Source organism: Hordeum vulgare, chromosome 7H (genome assembly GCF_904849725.1).
Source record: "Hordeum vulgare subsp. vulgare chromosome 7H, MorexV3_pseudomolecules_assembly, whole genome shotgun sequence".
In the NCBI taxonomy this organism is placed as follows: Eukaryota; Viridiplantae; Streptophyta; class Magnoliopsida; order Poales; family Poaceae; genus Hordeum; species Hordeum vulgare.
Genome location: NC_058524.1, coordinates 472,752,274 through 472,773,271, shown reverse-complemented (window position 1 = coordinate 472,773,271; position 20,998 = coordinate 472,752,274). Strand labels below are relative to the sequence as shown.

Below are 20,998 nucleotides of genomic sequence, written 5' to 3'. Positions count from 1 at the left end.
GCGCAAGAAGAAACCAGCGGTGGCCTACTTCCGCACCTTCGGGTGCGTCGCGCATGTCAAGCTCGTCGGGCCTGGCATGATCAAGCTCGCTGACAGGTCGCGCCCCGGCATCTTCCTCGGGTACGAGCCCGACACAAAAGGCTATCGTGTGTACGACCCGATCGGCAAGCGGCTGCACATCACGCGGGATGTTCGCTTTGAGGAGGGCCGACCCTTGGACTGGAGCAAGGCCGGGGGACGTGCACGTCTGCACGAGGAGCTCTCGGTCGTGTAAAACCGTGGAGATATGTGGTCGGGCTGCCGTTGCAAAAGTTGTCTCAAATCAGCCCTAAAACCCCACTATATATAGGAGGGAGAGGGGGGAGCCTTGCCTTGGGGTCCAAGAACCCCCAAGGGGTCGGCCGAGCCAAGGGGGGAAGGATTCCCCTCCCAAACCGAGTCCTACTTGGTTTGGAAGGTGGAGTCCTTCTTCCCTTTCCCACCTCCTCCTTTTTTTTTCTTTTTCTCTTTGATTTTCTTCCCAATGCGCATAGGCCCCTTTTGGGCTGTCCCACCAGCCCACTAAGGGCTGGTGCGGCACCCCAATGCCTATGGGCTTCCCCGGGGTGGGTGCCCCCCCGGTGAACTCCCGGAACCCATTCGTCATTCCCGGTACATTCCCGGTAACTCCGAAAACCTTCCGGTAATCAAATGAGGTCATCATATATATCAATCTTCATTTCCGGACCATTCCGGAAACCCTCGTGATGTCCGTGATCTCATCCGGGACTCCGAGCAACATTCGGTAACCAACCATATAACTCAAATACGCATAAAACAACGTCGAACCTTAAGTGTGCAGACCCTGCGGGTTCGAGAACTATGTAGACATGACCCGAGAGACTCCTCGGTCAATATCCAATAGCGGGACCTGGATGCCCATATTGGATCCTACATATTCTACGAAGATCTTATCGTTTGAACCTCAGTGCCAAGGATTCATATAATCCCGTATGTCATTCCCTTTGTCCTTCGGTATGTTACTTGCCCGAGATTTGATCGTCAGTATCCGCATACCTATTTCAATCTCGTTTACCGGCAAGTCTCTTTACTCGTTCCATAATACAAGATCCCGCAACTTACACTAAGTCACATTGCTTACAAGGCTTGTGTGTGATGTTGTATTACCGAGTGGGCCCCGAGATACCTCTCCGTCACACGGAGTGACAAATCCCAGTCTTGATCCATACTAACTCAAAGAACACCTTCGGAGATACCTGTAGAGCATCTTTATAGTCACACAGTTACGTTGCGACGTTTGATACACACAAAGTATTCCTCCGGTGTTAGTGAGTTATATGATCTCATGGTCATAGGAACAAATACTTGACACGCAGAAAACTGTAGCAATAAAATGACACGATCAACATGCTACGTCTATTAGTTTGGGTCTAGTCCATCACATGATTCTCCTAATGACGTGATCCAGTTATCAAGCAACAACACTTTGTTCATAATCAGAAGACACTGACTATCGTTGATCAACTGGCTAGCCAACTAGAGGCTTGCTAGGGACAGTGTTTTGTCTATGTATCCACACATGTATACAAGTCTTCATTCAATACAATTATAGCATGGATAATAAACGATTATCTTGATACAGGAATTATAATAATAACTATATTTATTATTGCCTCTAGGGCATAATTCCAACAGTCTCCCACTTGCACTAGAGTCAATAATCTAGCCCTCACGTCATCATGCGAATTACATTGTAATAAATCTAGCACCCATACAGTTCTGGTGTTGATCATGCTTTGCCCGTGGAAGTGGTTTAGTCAGCGGGTCTGCTACATTCAAATCCGTGTGCACTTTGCATATATTTACGTCCTCCCCTTCGACGTAGTCGCGGATGAGGTTGAAGCGTCGTTTGATGTGTCTGGACTTCTTGTGAAACCGTGGTTCCTTTGCTAGGGCAATGGCACCCGTGTTATCACATAACAAGGTTATTGGATTCAGTGCGCTTGGCACCACTCCAAGATCCGTCATGAATTACTTCATCCAGACACCCTCCTTAGCCGCCTCCGAGGCAGCCATGTACTCCGCTTCACATGTAGAATCTGCTACGACGCTCTGCTTGAAACTGCACTAGCTTACCGCACCCCCATTAAGAATAAATACGTATCCGGTTTGCGACTTAGAGTCGTTCGAATCTGTGTCAAAGCTTGCATCGACGTAACCTTTTACGGCGAGCTCTTCGTCACCTCCATACACGAGAAACATCTCCTTAGTCCTTTTCAGGTACTTCAGGATATTCTTGACCGCCGTCCAGTGATCCACTCCTGGATTACTCTGGAACCTACCTGCCATACTTATGGCTAGGCTAACGTCCGGTCTAGTGCACAACATTGCATACATGATAGAACCTATGGCTGAAGCATAGGGGACGGAGCGCATATGCTCTCTATCTTCATCAGTTGCTGGGCACTGAGTCTTACTCAATCTCGTACCTTGTAAAACTGGCAAGAACCCATTCTTGGACTGTTCCATTTTGAACCTCTTCAAAACTTTATCAAGGTATGTGCTTTGTGAAAGTCCTATCAGGCGTTTTGATCTATCCCTGTAGATCTTAATGCCTAGAATGTAAGCAACTTCTCCTAGGTCCTTCATAGAGAAACTTTTATTCAAGTAATCCTTTATGCTCTCCAAGAACTCCACGTTGTTTCCAATCAGCAATATGTCATCCACTTATAATATTAGAAACGCCACAGATCTCCCACTCACTTTCTTGTAAATACATGATTCTCCAACCACTTGTATAAACCCAAATGCTTTGATCACCTCATCAAAGCGTTTGTTCCAACTCCGAGATGCTTGCACCAGTCCATAAATGGATCGGTGGAGCTTGCACACTTTGTTAGCATTCTTAGGATCGACAAAACCTTCGGGTTGCATCATATACAACTCTTCCTTAAGGAAACCGTTAAGGAAAGCCGTTTTGACATCCATCTGCCAGATTTCATAATCGAAAAATGCAGCTATTGCTAACATGATTCTGACGGACTTAAGCATCGCTACGGGTGAGAATGTCTCATCGTAGTCAACTCCTTGAACTTGTGAAAAACCCTTTGCCACAAGTCGAGCTTTATAAAAGGTCACATTGCCGTCAGCGTCCGTCTTCCTCTTAAAGATCCATTTGTTCTGAATAGCCTTGCGGCCCTCAGGTAATACTTCCAAAGTCCACACTTTGTTCTCATACATGGATCCTATCTCGGAATTCATGGCCTCCAGCCATTTGTTGGAACCTGGGCCCACCATTGCTTCTTCATAATTTGCAGGTTCATTGTTGTCTAACAACATGATTGACAAGACAGGATTACCGTACCACTCTGGAGCAGCACGTGGTCTCGTCGACCTGAGTGGTTCGACAGAAACTTGAACTGGAGTTTCATGATCATCATCATTAACTTCCTCCTCAACCTTAGTCGTAACGACAGAGGTTTCCCCTTGCCCTGCGCCACCATCCAGAGGGATGAGAGGTTCGACAACCTCGTCAAGTTCTATCTTCCTCCCACTCAATTCTCTCGAGGGAAACTCCTTCTCGAGAAAAGCTCCGTTTTTAGCAACAAACACTTTGCCCTCGGATTTGAGATAGAAGGTGTACCCAACTGTCTCTTTTGGGTAACCTATGAAGATGCACTTTTCCGCTTTGGGTTCCATCTTTTCAGGCTGAAGCTTTTTGACATAAGCATCACATCCCCAAACTTTAAGAAACGACAACTTTGGCCTTTGCCATACCACATTTCGTATGGTGTCGTCTCAACGGATTTTGATGGTGCCCTATTTAAAGTGAATGCAGCTGTTTCTAATGCATAACCCCAAAATGATAATGGGAAATAGGTAAGAGACATCATAGATCGCACCATCTCTAATAAAGTACGATTACGGTGTTCGGACACACCATTACGCTGTGGTGTTCCAGGCAGTGTCAATTGTGAAACAATTCCACATTGTCTTAAGTGAGCACCAAACTCGAAACTCAGATATTCACCCCCACGATCAGAACGTAGGAACTTGATCTTCTTGTTATGATGATTTTCAACTTCACTCTGAAATTGCTTCAACTTTTCAAATGTTTCAGACTTGTGCTTCATTAAGTAGACATAACCATATCTACTCAAATCGTCAGTGAAGGTGAGAAAATAACGATATCCGCCGCATGCCTCTACGCTCATCGGACCACACACATCGGTATGTATGATTTCCAACAAGTCACTTGCACGCTCCATTGTTCCGGAGAACGGAGTTTTAGTCATCTTGCCCATGAGGCATGGTTCGCACGTGTCAAGTGAATCAAAGTCAAGTGACTCCAAAAGTCCATCGGCATGGAGTTTCTTCATGCGCTTTACACCAATATGACCTAAGCGGCAGTGCCACAAAAATATGGCGCTATCATTGTTAACTCTAACTCTTTTGGTCTCAATGTTATGTATGTGTGTATCACTATCAAGATTCAATATGAACAATCCTCTCACATTGGGTGCATGACCATAAAAGATGTTACTCATAGAAATAGAACAACCATTATTCTCTGACTTAAAAGAGTAACTGTCTCGCAATAAACAAGATCCAGATATAATGTTCATGCTCAACGCAGGCACTAAATAACAATGATTCAAGTTCATAACTAATCCTGATGGTAACTGAAGTGAAACTGTGCCGATGGCGATTGCATCAACCTTGGAATCATTTCCTACGCGCATCGTCACTTCATCTTTCGCCAGCCTTCGTCTATTCCGCAATTCCTGTTTCGAGTTGCAAATATGAGCAACAGAACCGGTATCGAATACCCAGGCACTACTACGAGAGCCGGTTAAGTACACATCAATAACATGTATATCAAATATACCTGATTTTTCTTTGACCGCCTTCTTATCAGCCAGATACTTGGGGCAATTGCACTTCCACTGACCCATACCCTTGCAATAGTAACACTCTGTTTCAGGCTTAGGTCCAGTTTTGGGTTTCTTCGTTGGATTGGCAACAGGCTTGCCGCTCTTCTTTGAATTACCCTTCTTGCCTTTGCCGTTTCTCTTGAAACTAGTGGTCTTATTCACCATCAACACTTGATGTTCTTTACGGAGTTCAGACTCTGCGACTTTCTGCATCGCAAACAACTCGCCGGGAGACTTGTTCATCCCTTGCATGTTGTAGTTCAACACAAAGCCTTTATAGCTTGGCGGCAGTGATTGAAGGATTCTGTCAGTGATAGCTTCTTGCGGGAGTTCAATCCCCAGCTCAGCTAGACGGTTTGAGTACCCAGACATTTTGAGCACATGTTCACTGACAGACGAATTCTCCACCATCTTGCAAGCATAGAATTTATCGGAGGTCTCATACCTCTCGATCCGGGCGTTCTTCTGAAAGATAAACTTCAACTCCTAGAACATCTCAAATTCTCCATGACGTCAAAGCGACGTTGAAGTCCCGGTTCTAAGCCATACAAGACTGCACATTGAACTATTGAGTAGTCCTCCTTACGTGCTAACCAAGCGTTCTTAACATCCTGATCAGCCGTAACGGGTGGTTCATCTCCTAGCGCAGCATTAAGGACATAATCCTTCTTCTCAGCTTGTAAGATTAGCTTAAGATTATGAGCCCAGTCTACAAAGTTGCTTCCATCATCTTTCAACTTAGCTTTCTCTAGGAACGTATTAAAATTCAGGGTGACTGTCGCTTGAGCCATGATCTACAACACAAATATATTCAAAGTGGACTTAGACTATGTTCAAGATAATTAGAGTTTAACTTAATCAAATTACTCGCTAAACTCCCACTCAAAAAGTACATCTCTCTAGTCATTTGAGTGGTTCATGATCCACTTACACTATCTCAAGTCCGATCATCACGTGAGTTGAGTATAGTTTCAGTGGTAAGCATCCCTATGCTAATCATATCATCTATATGATTCATGATCGACCTTTCGGTCTCATGTGTTCCGAGGCCATGTCTGCACATGCTAGGCTCGTCAAGCTTAACCCGAGTGTTCCACGTGCGCAACTGTTTTGCACCCGTTGTATGTGAACGTTAAGTCTATCACACCCGATCATCACGTGGTGTCTCGAAACGATGAACTGTAGCAACGGTGCACAGTCGGGGAGAACACAATTTCGTCTTGAAATTTTAGTGAGAGATCACCTCATAATGCTACCGTCGTTCTAAGCAAAATAAGGTGCATAAAAGGATTAACATCACATGCAATTCATAAGTGACATGATATGGCCATCATCATGTGCTTCTTGATATCCATCACCAAATCACCGGCACGATCTTCTTGTCACCTGCGCCACACCATGATCTCCATCAACGTGTCGCCATCGGGGTTGTCGTGCTACTCATGCTATTACTACTAAAGCTACATCCTAGAAAAATAGTAAACGCATCTGCAAGCACAAACGTTAGTATAAAGACAACCCTATGGCTCCTGCCGGTTGCCGTACCATCGACGTGCAAGTCGATATTTTCTATTACAATATGATAATCTCATACATCCAATATATCACATCACATCGTTGGCCATATCACATCACAAGCATACCCTGCAAAAACAAGTTAGACGTCCTCTAATTTTGTTGTTGCATGTTTTACGTGGTGACCATGGGTATCTAGTAGGATCGCATCTTACTTACGCAAACACCACAACGGAGATATATGAGTTGCTATTTAACCTCATCCAAGGACCTCCTCGGTCAAATTCGATTCAACTAAAGTTGGAGAAACTGACACCCGCCAGTCATCTTTGAGCAACGGAGTTACTCGTAGCGATGAAACCAGTCTCTCGTAAGCGTACGAGTAATGTCGGTCCGAGCCGCTTCGATCCAACAATACCGTGGAATCAAGAAAAGACTAAGGAGGGCAGCAAAACGCACATCACCGCCCACAAAAACTTTTGTGTTCTACTCGAGAAGACATCTACGCATGAACCTAGCTCATGATGCCACTGTTGGAGAACGTCGCATGGGAAACAAAAAATTTCCTACGCGCACGAAGACCTATCAAGGTGATGCACATCTACGAGAGGGGATGTGTGATCTACGTACCCTTGTAGACCGTACAGCAGAAGTGTTAGTGAACGCGGTTGATGTAGTGGAACATCCTCACGTCCCTCGATCCACCCCGCGAACTATCCCGCGATCAGTCCCACGATCTAGTGCCGAACGGACGGCACCTCCGCGTTCAGCACACGTACAGCTCGACGATGATCTCGGCCTTCTTGATCCAGCAAGAGAGACGACGAGGTAGAAGAGTTCTTCGGCAGCGTGACGGTGCTCCAGAGGTAGGTGATGATCTCGTCTCAGCAGGGCTTCGCCCGAGCTCCGCAGAAACGCGATCTAGAGGTAAAACCGTGGAGATATGTGGTCGGGCTGCCGTGGCAAAGTTGTGTCAAATCAGCCCTAAAACCCCACTATATATAGGAGGAGGAAGGGGGAGCCTTGCCTTGGGGTCCAAGGACTCCCAAGGGGGTCGGCCGAACCTAAGGGGGAAGGTCGCCCCCCCCAAACCGAGTCCTACTTGGTTTGGAATGTGGAGTCCTTCTTCCCTTTCCCACCTCCTCTTTTTTTTCTTTTCTCTTTGATTTTTCTTCCAGTGCGCATAGGGCTCTTTTGGGCTGTCCCACCAGCCCACTAAGGGCTGGTGCGCCACCCTCAATGCCTATGGGCTTCCCCGGGGTGGGTTGCCCCCCCCGGTGAACTCCCGGAACCCATTCGTCATTCCCGGTACATTCCCGGTAACTCCGAAAAACTTCCGGTAATCAAATGAGGTCATCCTATATATCAATCTTCGTTTCCGGGCCATTCCGGAAACCCTCGTGATGTCCGTGATCTCATCCGGGACTCCGAACAACATTCAGTAACCAACCATGTAACTCAAATATGCATAAAACAACGTCGAACCTTAAGTGTGCAGACCCTGCGGGTTCGAGAACTATGTAGACATGACCCGAGAGACTCCTCGGTCAATATCCAATAGCGGGACCTGGATGCCCATATTGGATCCTACATATTCTACGAAGATCTTATCGTTTGAACCTCAGTGCCAAGGATTCAGATAATCCCGTATGTCATTCCCTTTGTCCTTCGGCATGTTACTTGCCCGAGATTCGATCGTCAGTATCCGCATACCTATTTCAATCTCGTTTACCGGCAAGTCTCTTTACTCGTTCCGTAATACAAGATTCCGCAACTTACACTAAGTCACATTTCTTGCAAGGCTTGTGTGTGATATTGTATTACCGAGTGGGCCCCGAGATACCTCTCCGTCATACGGAGTGACAAATCCCAGTCTCGATCCATACTAACTCAACGAACACCTTCGGAGATACCTGTAGAGCATCTTTATAGTCACCCAGTTACGTTGCGACGTTTGATACACACAAAGCATTCCTCCGGTGTCCGTGAGTTATATGATCTCATGGTCATAGGAACAAATACTTGACACGCAGAAAACAGTAGCAACAAAATGACACGATCAACATGCTACGTCTATTTGTTTGGGTCTAGTCCATCACATGATTCTCCTAATGATGTGATCCCGTTATCAAGTGACAACACTTGCCTATGGCCAGGAAACCTTGACCATCTTTGATCAACGAGCTAGTCAACTAGAGGCTTACTAGGGACAGTGTTTTGTCTATATATCCACACAAGTATTGTGTTTCCAATCAATACAATTATAGCATGGATAATAAACGATTATCATGAACTAAGAAATATAATAATAACTAATTTATTATTGCCTCTAGGGCATATTTCCAACAGTCTCCCACTTGCACTAGAGTCTATAAACTAGTTCACATCACCATGTGATTCCAACGAATCCAACACCCATATAGTTATGGGGTGTGATCACGTCTCGCTGGTGAGAGAGGTTTCAATCAGCGGTTCTGAAACTTTCAGTTCCGTGTGTTCTTTACAAATCTTTATGTCATCTTATAGATGCTGCTACTATGTGCTATTCGGAAATACTCCAAACATCTACTCTACTATACGAATCTGTTTCACTACTCATAGTTATTCGGATTAGTGTCAAAGCTTGCACCGACGTAACCCTTTACGACGAACTCTTTAAGCACCTCCATAATCGAGAAAAAATTCGTTAGTCCATTAGTTACTAAGGATAGATTTTGACCGCTCTTAGTGATTCAATCATGGATCACTCTCTGTACCTCTCAACAGACTTTGAGTCAAGGCACACATCAGGTGCGGTACACAGCATAGCATACTTTAGATTCTACGGCTAAGGCATAGAAGACGACCTTCGTCTATTCTCTTTATTCTGCCGTGGTCGGGTTTTGAGTCTTACTCAAATTCACACCTTACAACGCAACCAAGAACTCCTTCTTTGCTGATCTACTTTGAACTCCTTCAAAAACTTGTCAAGGCATTCATTTTATTGAAACTTTCATTAAGCGCTTTTGATCTATCTCCATAGATCTTTGATGCTCAACGTTCAACTAGCACAATCCAGGTATTCCTTTGAAAACTTCTTTCAAACAACCTTATATGCTTTACAGAAATTCTACATTACTTCTGATCAACAATATGTCTACCACATATACTTATCAGAAATTCTATAGTGCTCCCACTCACTTCTTTGGAAATACAAGTTTCTCATAAACCTTGTACAACCCAAAATCTTTGATCATCTCATCAAAGTGTATATTCCAACTCCGAGATGCTTGCACCAGTCCATTGAAGGATCACTGGAGCTTGCATACTTGCTAGTATCTTTAGGATCGACAAAACCTCCTGGTTGTATCACATACAATGTTTGCTCAAGGAAACCGTCGAGGAAACAATGTTTTGACATCCTATGTGCAATATTTCATAAATAATGTAGCAACTACTAACATAATTCTAACAGACTTTTAGCATCGATACGAGTGAGAAAGTCTCATCATAGTAAACTGTTTGATCTTGTCGGAAACATCTTTGCGACAAGTCGAGCTTTTCTTAATAGTGACTTATCACCATCATCGTCTGTCTTCCTTCTAAAGATCCATTTTTACTCAATAGTCCTATGACCATCAAGTAGTTCTTCCAAAGTCTACACTTTGTTTTCATACATGGATCCTCTCTCGGATTTCATGGCTTCCAGCCATTTGTCGGAATCCGGGCCCACCATTGCTTTCTCCATAACTCGTAGGTTCACTGTTGCTCAACAACATGACCTCCAAGACAGGGTTACCGTACCACTCTGCAGTAGTATGCGACCTTGTCAACCTACGAGGCTTGTAGTAACTTGATCCGATGCTAGATGATCACCATCATCAGCTTTCACTTCAATTGGTGTAGGCGCCACAGGAACAACTTCCTGCGCCCTGCTACACACTGGTTGAAGTGATGGTTCAATAACCTCATCAAGTTCTACCACCCTCCCACTCAATTCTTTCGAGAGAAACCTTTCCTCGAGAAAGGATCCGTTTCTAGAAACAAACACTTTGCTCTCGGATCTGAGATAGGAGATGTACCCAACTGTTTTGGATATCCCATGAAGATGCATTTATCCGCTTTGGGTTTGAGCTTATCAGACTGAAACTTTTTCACATAAGTGTCGAAGCCCCAAACTTTCAAGAAACGACAGTTTAGATTTCTCTAAACCTCAGTCTATACTGTGTCATCTCAACGGAAATACGCGGTGCCCTATTTAAAGTGAATGCGGTTGTCTCTAATGCATAACCCATAAACGATAGTGGTAATTCGATAAGAGACATCATAGAATGCACCATACCAAATAGTGCGTGGCTATGACGTTCAGACACATCATCACACTATGATGTTCTAGGTGGCATGAACTGCGAAACAATTTCCACATTGTCTTAACTGCGTACCAAAACTCGTAACTCACATATTCATTTCTATGATCATATTGTAGACAGTTTATCCTCTTGTTACGACGAACTTCACTCCGAAACAGAATTGAACTTTTCAATATTTCAAACTTGTGATTCATTAAGTAAATACTCTAGTATCTACTCAAATCGTCATTGAAGTAAGAACATAATGATATCCACTGCGTGCCTCAGCACCCATTGGACTGTATACACCAAAATGTATCACTTCCAACAAGTTACTATCTTATTTCATCTCAATGAAAAATAAGGCCTTGCTCATGTGGTATGATTTGCATGTCACTAGTGATTCAAAATCAAGTGAGTATAAAGATCCATCAGCATGGAGCCTCTTCATGCAATTTATACCAACATGACTCAAGCGGCAGTGCCACAAGTAAGTGGTACTATCATCATTACCTTGTATCTTTTGGCACCTATATCATGAACATGTGTAACACTACAATCGAGATTCAATAAACCATTTGAAGGTGATTATTCAAGCAAATAGAGTAACCATTATTCTCTTTAGATGAATAATCTTATTGCAGTAAACACGATCCAATCATGTTCATGCTTAACGCAAGCACCAAATAACAATTATTTAGGTTTAACACCAATCCCGATGGTAGAGGGAGCGTGCGACGTTTGATCATATCAACCTTGGAAACACTTCCAACACGTATCGTCACCTCGCCTTTAGCTAGTCTCCATTTATGCCGTAGCTTTCATTTCGTGCTACTAATCACTTAGCAACCGAACCGGTATCCAATACCCTCATGCTACTAGGAGTACTAGTAAAGTACACATCAACATCATGTATATCAAATATACTTCTTTCGACTTTTGCCAGCCTTCTTATCTACCAAGTATCTAGAGTTGCTCCGCCTCACTGACTGTTCCCCTTATTACAGAAGCACTTAGTCTCGGGTTTGGGTTTAATCTTGGGTCTCTTCATTAGTGCAGCAACGGTTTTGCCGTTTCACGAAGTATCCCTTCTAGCCCTTGCCTTTCTTGAAACTTAGTGGTTTTACTAACCATCAACTATTGATGCTCCTTCTTGATTTTTACTCCCGCAGTGTCAAACATCGCGAATCACTCAAAGATCATTGTATCTATCCTTGATATGTTATAGTTCATCACGAAGTTCTCACAGCTTGGTGGCAGTGACTTTGGAGAGCCATCACTATCTCATCTGGAAGATTAACTCCTACTTGATTCAAGTGATTGTCGTACTCAGACAATCTGAGCACACGCTCAACGGTTGAGCTTTTCTCCTTTACTTTGTGGACAAAGAATCTTGTTGGAGGTCTCGTACCTCTTAACAAGGGCACAAGCATGAAATCACAATTTCATCTCTTTAGAACATCACTTATGTTCCGTGACGTTTCAAAACGTTTTCGGCGCCTTGCTTCTAAGCCATTAAGTATTCTGCACTGAACTATCGTCTAGTCATCAGAAACGTGTATGTCGGATGTTCACAGCATCCACAGACGACGCTCGAGGTGCAGCACATCGAGTGGTGCATTAAGGACACAAGCCTTCTGCGCAGCAACGAGGACAATCCTCGGTTTTACAGACTTAGTCTGCAAAGTTTGCTACTATTAGTTTTCAACTAAATTTTCTCTAGGAACATATAAAAACCGTAGAGCTATAGCGCAAGCTACATCGTAATTCGCAAAGACCATTAGACTATGTTCATGACAATTAGTTCAATTAATCATATTACTTAAGAACTCCCACTCAAAAAGTACATCTCTCTAGTCATTTGAGTGCTATATGATCCAAATCCACTATCTCAAGTCCGATCATCACGTGAGTCGAGAATAGTTTCAGTGGTAAGCATCTCTATGATAATCATATCAACTATACGATTCATGCTCGACCTTTCGGTCTCATGTGTTCCGAGGCCATGTGTGCACATGCTAGGCTCGTCAAGCTTAACCCGAGTGTTCTGCGTGTGCAACTGTTTTGCACCCGTTGTATGTGAACGTTGAGTCTATCACACCCGATCATCACGTGGTGTCTCGAAACGAAGAACTCTCGCAATGGTGCACAGTCGGGGAGAACACAATTTCGTCTTGAAATTTTAGTGAGAGATCACCTCATAATGCTACCGTCGTTCTAAGCAAGATAAGGTGCAAAAAAGATTAACATCACATGCAATTCATAAGTGACATGATATGGCCATCATCACGTGCTCCTTGATCTCCATCACCAAAGCACCGACACGATCTTGTTGTCACCGGCGCCACACCATGATCTCCATCAAAGTGTCGCCATCGGGGTTGTCGTGCTACTCATGCTATTACTACTAAAGCTACATCCTAGCAAAATAGTAAACGCATCTGCAAGCACAAACGTTAGTATAAAGACAACCCTATGGCTCCTGCCGATTGCTGTACCATCGACGTGCAAGTCGATATTATCTATTACAACATCATCATCTCATACATCCAATATATCACATCACATCGTTGGCCATATCACATCACAAGCATACCCTGCAAAAACAAGTTAGACGTCCTCTAATTTTGTTGTTGCATGTTTTACGTGGTGACCATGGGTATCTAGTAGGATCGCATCTTAATTACGCAAACACCACAACGGAGATATATGAGTTGCTATTTAACCTCATCCAAGGACCTCCTCGGTCAAATCCGATTCAACTAAAGTTGGAGAAACTGACACCCGCCAGTCATCTTTGAGCAACGGAGTTACTCGTAGCAATGAAACCAGTCTCTCGTAAGCGTAAGAGTAATGTCGGTCCGAGCCGCTTCGATCCAACAATACCGCGGAATCAAGAAAAGACTAAGGAGGGCAGCAAAACGCACATCACCACCCACAAAAAATTTGTGTTCTACTCGAGAAGACATCTACGCATGAACCTGGCTCTGATACCACTGTTGGAGAACGTCGCATCGGAAACAAAAATTTTCCTACGCGCACGAAGACCTATCATGGTGATGTCCATCTACGAGAGGGGATGTGTGATCTACGTACCCTTGTAGACTGTACAACAGAAGCGTTAGTGAACGCGGTTGATGTAGTGGAACGTCCTCACGTCCCTCGATCCGCCCCGCGAACTATCCCGCGATCAGTCCCACGATCTAGTGCCGAACGGACGGCACCTCCGCGTTCAGCACACGTACAGCTCGACGATGATCTCGGCCTTCTTGATCCAGCAAGAGAGACGGAGAGGTAGAAGAGTTCTCCGGTAGCGTGACGGCGCTCCGGAGGTTGGTGATGATCTCGTCTCAGCAGGGCTCCGCCCGAGCTCCGCAGAAACGCGATCTAGAGGTAAAACCGTGGAGATATGTGGTCGGGCTGCCGTGGCAAAGTTGTGTCAAATCAGCCCTAAAACCCCACTATATATAGTAGGAGGAGGGGGAGCCTTGCCTTGGGGTCCAAGGACTCCCAAGGGGGTCAGCCGAACGTAAGGGGGAAGGTCTCCCCCCCCCAAACCGAGTCCTACTTGGTTTGGAAGGTGGAGTCCTTCTTCCCTTTCCCACCTCCTCTTTTTTTCTTTTCTCTTTGATTTTTCTTCCAATGCGCATAGGGCTCTTTTGGGCTGTCCCACCAGCCGACTAAGGGCTGGTGCGCCACCCTCAATGCCTATGGGCTTCCCCGGGGTGGGTTGCACCCCCGGTGAACTCCCGGAACCCATTCGTCATTCCCGGTACATTCCCGGTAACTCCGAAAACCTTCCGGTAATCAAATGAGGTCATCCTATATATCAATCTTCGTTTCCGGACCATTCCGGAAACCCTCGTGATGTCCGTGTTCTCATCCGGGACTCCGAACAACATTCGGTAACCAACCATATAACTCAAATACGCATAAAACATCCGGGACTCCGTGATCTTATCGTTTGAACCTCAGTGCCAAGGATTCAGATAATCCCGCATGTCATTCCCTTTGTCCTTCGGTATGTTACTTGCCCGAGATTCGATCATCAGTATCTGCATACCTATTTCAATCTCGTTTACCGGCAAGTATCTTTACTCGTTCCGTAATACAAGATCCCGCAACTTGCACTAAGTCACATTGCTTGCAAGGCTTGTGTGTGATGTTGTATTACCGAGTGGGCCCCGAGATACCTCTCCGTCATACGGAGTGACAAATCCCAGTCTCGATCCGTACTAACTCGACGAACACCTTCGGAGATACCTGTAGAGCATCTTTATAGTCACCGAGTTACATTGCGACGTTTGATACACACAAAGCATTCCTCCGGTGTCCGTGAGTTATATGATCTCATGGTCATAGGAACAAATACTTGACACGCAGAAAACAGTAGCAACAAAATGACACGATCAACATGCTACGTCTATTTGTTTGGGTCTAGTCGATCACATGATTCTCCTAATGATGTGATCCCGTTATCAAGTGACAACACTTGCCTATGGCCAGGAAACCTTGACCATCTTTGATCAACGAGCTAGTCAAGTAGAGGCTTACTAGGGACAGTGTTTTGTCTATATATCCACACAAGTATTGTGTTTCCAATCAATACAATTATAGCATGGATAATAAACGATTATCATGAACTAAGAAATATAATAATAACTAATATATTATTGCCTCTCGGGCATATTTCCAACAGGGGGTGCCCGTAACAACGACGTACACTATGTCTTCAAGCACGACGCCCACACCCAGTTCATCTACAACATCTGCGGGACTGAACTAACCGGCAAGCCTCGCAACATCGCCGTGCACACCGACAGTGGGTGTGGGTTCGCTCGCACCTGCTGGACCCAGTCGCTCCCCTGTGACCACGCAACCTGCATCCGACGATGATGGCTGGGTATCTGCAGCTGGTGGGGAGACCTTCGACTCCGAGGGGGTGCCCCTCCGGTACAAGACAATCGAACACCTCATCGACCATGCCCCGGCGTGCAATCTTGAGTACAGCGGGTTGTGTTTGTCCGCAGCGGAAGAGCCCGTGTCCGTCGTTGTTGTACTGAGTGAGCTAGCATGGAACGCTACCATGGAAATAGAGATGGAGTCCATCCGCGCCAACAACACATGGGAGCTTGCCATGCTCCCAGATGGGCACCGGGCGATCGGCCTGAAATGGGTGTACAAGGTTAAGAGAGATGTAGCGGGCAATGTTGTGAAGCACAAAGCTCGTCTCGTGGCCAAAGGTTATGCTCAACGGCAGGGCATCGACTTCAATGAGGTCTTTTCCCCGGTGGCGCGGCTGGAGACAGTGAGGTTGCTGCTTGCTGTCGCCGCGCACCAAAGCTGGAGCATGCATCATATGGACATACGGTCGGCCTTCCTCAATGGTGACCTAGAGGAGGAGGTGTATGTGCACCAACCAGCCGGCTTCATCGACGATGACAACGTGCACAAGGTACTCAAGCTTCGGAAGGCACTTCATGGGCTCCGCAGGCCCCTCGAGCATGGAACTCCAAACTAGACGCGACGCTCCAGTCGCTTGGGTTTGCACGGTGCAAGCTGGATCACGCATTGTACCGGCGTGAAAGTGATGACAACTTCTTGCTGGTGCGGGTGTATGTCGATGATCTGATCATCACGGGCATTACCAACAGCGCCATTGACTGCTTCAATACACATATGCACGAGCTCTTCCAGATGAGCGATCTCGGACTGCTTAGCTATTATCTTGGCATTGAACTGAAGGAGGAGCGTCTCAAGATCACAGTGTGTCAATCCAGTTATGCAGCCAAGATTCTGGAAGATGAAGGCATGAAGGACTGCAATCCCAGCTTCGTACCCATGGAGAATCGTCTGAAAGTTGGGAAGAACTATGGAGAGGTGGTCGATGCAACCACATATCGTAGTGTAATTGGAAGCCTGCGGTATTTGGTTAATATGCGACCAGATATAGCTTATGCAGTCGGAGTCGCCAGCATATTCATGGAAGCACCTAGAAAGCAACACTGGGTGATTATTAGGCAGATCCTCAGGTACATTCGAGGAACTCTGAGTTATGGATGCACTTATAAGGCAGGAGGAGGAACTTCTCTTGCCGGCTTCAGTGACAGTGATCCCACCGGTGATCTGACAGACAGAAAGAGCACGACTGGTCTGGCCTTCTTCCTGGGTCCGAGCATCATCACTTGATGCTCACAAAAGCAGAAGATTGTGGCCATGTCCTTCTGCGAGGCTGAGTACATAGCGGCAGCGACAGCAGCAACACGGGCTGTCTGGCTTAGCCGTTTAATTTCAAAGATGCTCGGAACAGAGGAGCAGAAGGTGAAGCTCAAGGTGGACAACATATCTGCAATTGAGCAAAAATCCCGTACACCACGAGAGGAGCAAACACATTGCTCTAAGGTACCACTACATCAGAGAGTGTGTGGAGGAAGGTAAAGTGAAGGTTGAGCACGTTCGAACTGAAGATCAGTTGGCGGAGATACTAACGAAATCTCTTAGGCGTGCAAAGTTCACAGAGCTCCGGTGCAGACTTGGGATCATCCACGTAAAAGAAGAGCAACAAGATTAGGGGTGATTTGATGTGTAATCCCGTTGCTAGAACGGTCCCTAAGCACTTGGATACTTAGGTGAATAACCAGGCCGGAAGCGTGCCCATGTTCACGCTCGAGTGTGTGACTATTTTTCCTCTCTTCAGTTAGGTAGTTAGCAGTAGTTGCGTCGGCAAGACCGCTTTATGGGATGGCATGAGCTCTAGCGGATTTGGCGACGACGTAGTTGGCTTGCGCATGATCAGAATCGTAGGATGGCACGATCAGTAGCTGGCCGAGCGTGGGTATTTGGTTTTCCCTAGTAATTCACAAATGAAACACTCTGCATAATAACAGAACCCCGGAAAGTTGCAGGCAGTTCAGCAACACAAACTCTCTGTCAATTCCAGTCCATCTTCTTCCTCTCGCTCGTTCCGCACAGCTAGACAACGATATTTTCGTCATTTTGTATCGTTCGGTCCTGTATTTTATTCTGATGATGTTACTTTACATATAATGCTCAATTTCAATTCCTTAGTTTCATCCCCACGTCCCCATCCCAAACACACACACACACACACACACACAAAATCCATACAGGCTGTAAGAGATAACGCAAACTTTGCTAAATTATGAGATTTCAAAGATACCACTGTGTGCTTCATGGCTGTACCGGCATTCTTCAAAATGTTTGGAGCGAAAGTTGATCCCCCGAGTGGACAGATTCACAGTCCACCTGAATTCTTTGAAAAATACAGTCTGAAACTAAAAAGCCGGCGTGACAGTAGATCTTCATCTAATGGCCTGCGTTAATCGAGGAGGCCTGCTCTCAAACTAACATTCTCGGCACTCCACATTGCAGGACATCAACCTGTTTCCTAGCGCCCCAATTAATCTCCCTCGCCGGACGTTCACCGTCACCGCGCAGCACATTGACCGCCTGAAGCAACGTATTTCCGGCCACACGACCTCCGCGCAAGCCGGTTCCACACCTGCACCGTCCAGCTTCGTGGCGGTCGTGGCGCTCGCCTGGGTGTCCTTCGTCCGGGCTAAGCACCCGGCTGTCATCTCCGCCGACCACGACGTCTACGTCTTCTTCTTCATCGACTGCCGCGGGCGGCGCGGGACCTCCTCGCCGTAGATGGCTTCGCAGCCGCCACGGCGGCGGTGCAGCTGGAGGTCCGCCGCGCGGCCGAGGACCCGCTCGCCGTTTGGGACTGGATGGACCTGGTGTCATGGCTACCAATGGACCGGATGGTGAACATCTCCGGGTCACCGCGTTACCCGGCGTACGAGGTGGCCGACTTCGGGTGGGGTGCGCCAAGTAGGACGGAGCTGATCACCATGAACAATTGCGGGCAGGTGGTGCTCGTGGCTGCCAAGGGCGGGGGCGGCAGCGTGCAGGCATCCGTGTGCGTGCACCCGGATAACATGGGCGCGTTCAAGTCGCACTTGTTAAAGTAAAACCAGATTGAATAAAAGTGAATAATCGATTGGTTTTGTTTCTATTGATTCTCAAGTATATATACATCTGGAACACGTGCGAAGAAGATGTGTCTGTTCGGAGGCATCCCTCTAGAACATGTGCCTGTTGGCAATAGAGAGAGAGGAGACACGACTGTTCGGGGTTGGACACATCCCTTGGATTAATCTACTAATTAATTTCTAACACTTCCCCTTGTACAACACCGCTTCTTGAATGTTTCATTGTTGAAAGCTTCTTGCATATAGATCTTTCATCTTGAGAAACCTTTCAAATAATCTTGAGAGTCTCCCCAAAAACCCTGTGGGAAAAATATGAGGAGAATAGAGTAGATATGTTGCTAAAACTTCTTCAAACCCAATGGGAAAAATAAGGAGAAAATGATGCAACATATGATGATCATTGTCTCTTGATAACTCATATGAGAAAACCTTTGAAGAAGGAGAAAACTCATTGATAAGTTTAGAGAACAATTAATATGTCTTGAGTACTTCCTTTAAAAACCCTGATAGGGAAAATAGAAAGCATGACATATGATCTTTGAGAAGATATTGCCCCACTAAAAACCATTATGAGAAACTTTGAGAGAAAACTCATAAGAAAAAAGAGTGCAATCGTACATGCCATTGAAAACTCCTTTAAAACCCAGTGGGAAAAATACAAGGAGAAAATGAGATGGCATATAAAGACACTTGTGTTTATCTTGTCTCGTTAAAAACCTTTACGAGAAACCATTAGGGGAAAACTCATCAAGGAAAAATAGTACAATATATGCAATCTGATGATTGTTAATAGGTTATAGTCTTGGAAGATTACTCCCCCTGAACTTTGCAAATATGAAGGACGTCCCATACCAATTCCATTGACATGAACATGAGATTGTGTATAATCTGTTGGATTATAATAGTATTTTATTTGCAAATTATTTCCTCACTTTTCTATAATCCGCGATGATAAGTAATTTCCGAGCAATGTGATTTATGATATTGCTCTTCATATAACCTATAGGTATTGAGTAACACAAGTGGAAGTATCTTGATAAATCAAGTTATGTGATTCTGATGAATCTCAACCACATGATTTTGAGTGTGGTTAACCTTTCTACTAAGTTATGCATATTTTGCAATGCCTTTAGATAAAGCAATTATGTTAGAATGATAACTGAAAATAATCATTAAAATCCATTTACATGACTTCCATGTGAAGGCTATTGCAGCAAATTCAGTCATTGATATGGCGTCGTTCGGATCAAATAAAGAGCCAATATCATTACATCGTATCATGGTCATATCTTCTATTTCCTGATGGAAATATTCAAGATTTACTATAATCTTCAGATATACGATGATAGTACTTATATCAACCATATACCTTTTGTTTGGGGTTGCACTCCGAATAAAGATAGCAAATATAGTGTCAGGCCTGACGTAGTTTGCAAGTATATGAGTGATTTGACATTAGTGAGATATAGAACTTCAGGTCCTAGTATCACTTCATTATCACCCCTAGGTATGAATGGATTGTACCTTATCAAAGGTAGTATGATCATACATGTCTTTTGTTGATATGATATATCCAAATGGAACTTCTCGTATATGTTTGGATATATGTAGACTGATATGTATTCTTGAGAGAATGCTCAAGTTGTAAACTTAAGCTAAATTTGGTTGAATCCAAATTTTCCGTCTTGAGATGATTTTATGTATGTTTAGGTTTTGTAGAGACATTGATGATGGAATCATCAATATATACTGAGGTGGTATAAGGAATTCAAATTTGGTGTTCCTTTGTTAACACATAAACAATCATCATTGAGTAATCCTTCGGAAGAACAAAATCATTTAGTCGGTAGTACCATATGATTTCCGACTATTTCTAGTCATAGAGTGACTTATGAAGTTTTACACAATACATGTTGCAATTTGTTTTTGGATTCGTAAATGAAGCCCTTCAGGGACTTTAATATAGATTTCCGAAATGAGTGACTCATATGAGTATGTAGTCACTACATCCGTTAAGTGCATGGATAATATTATTTGTACTGCCAATGATATTTATTATCGAAACTGAATTCCACTCATACCAAGAGTGTATGTTACATCATAATTTGATGCCGGGTCTCTGCATGAACCCTTTTGCTACAAGCCTCGCTTTTTCACCACCTCATTGACTTTGTCTATAAATGAGAAGTTTTTAGTATTCCATATG

The 20,998-nt window shown here is 44.8% G+C and overlaps 1 pseudogene across 1 annotated transcript in view; it reads left to right on the top strand.

Moving 5' to 3' along the window:
- The window catches only part of LOC123409108, a 54,222-nt pseudogene extending 35,451 nt beyond the window's left edge, over positions 1–18,771 (top strand). Inside the window, exon 2 of the transcript XR_006612828.1 lies at positions 18,170–18,771. The product of XR_006612828.1 is annotated as a malonyl-CoA:anthocyanidin 5-O-glucoside-6''-O-malonyltransferase-like (transcript). The remainder of the gene's footprint in view (positions 1–18,169) is intronic.
- Positions 18,772–20,998: the final 2,227 nt, after the last annotated feature.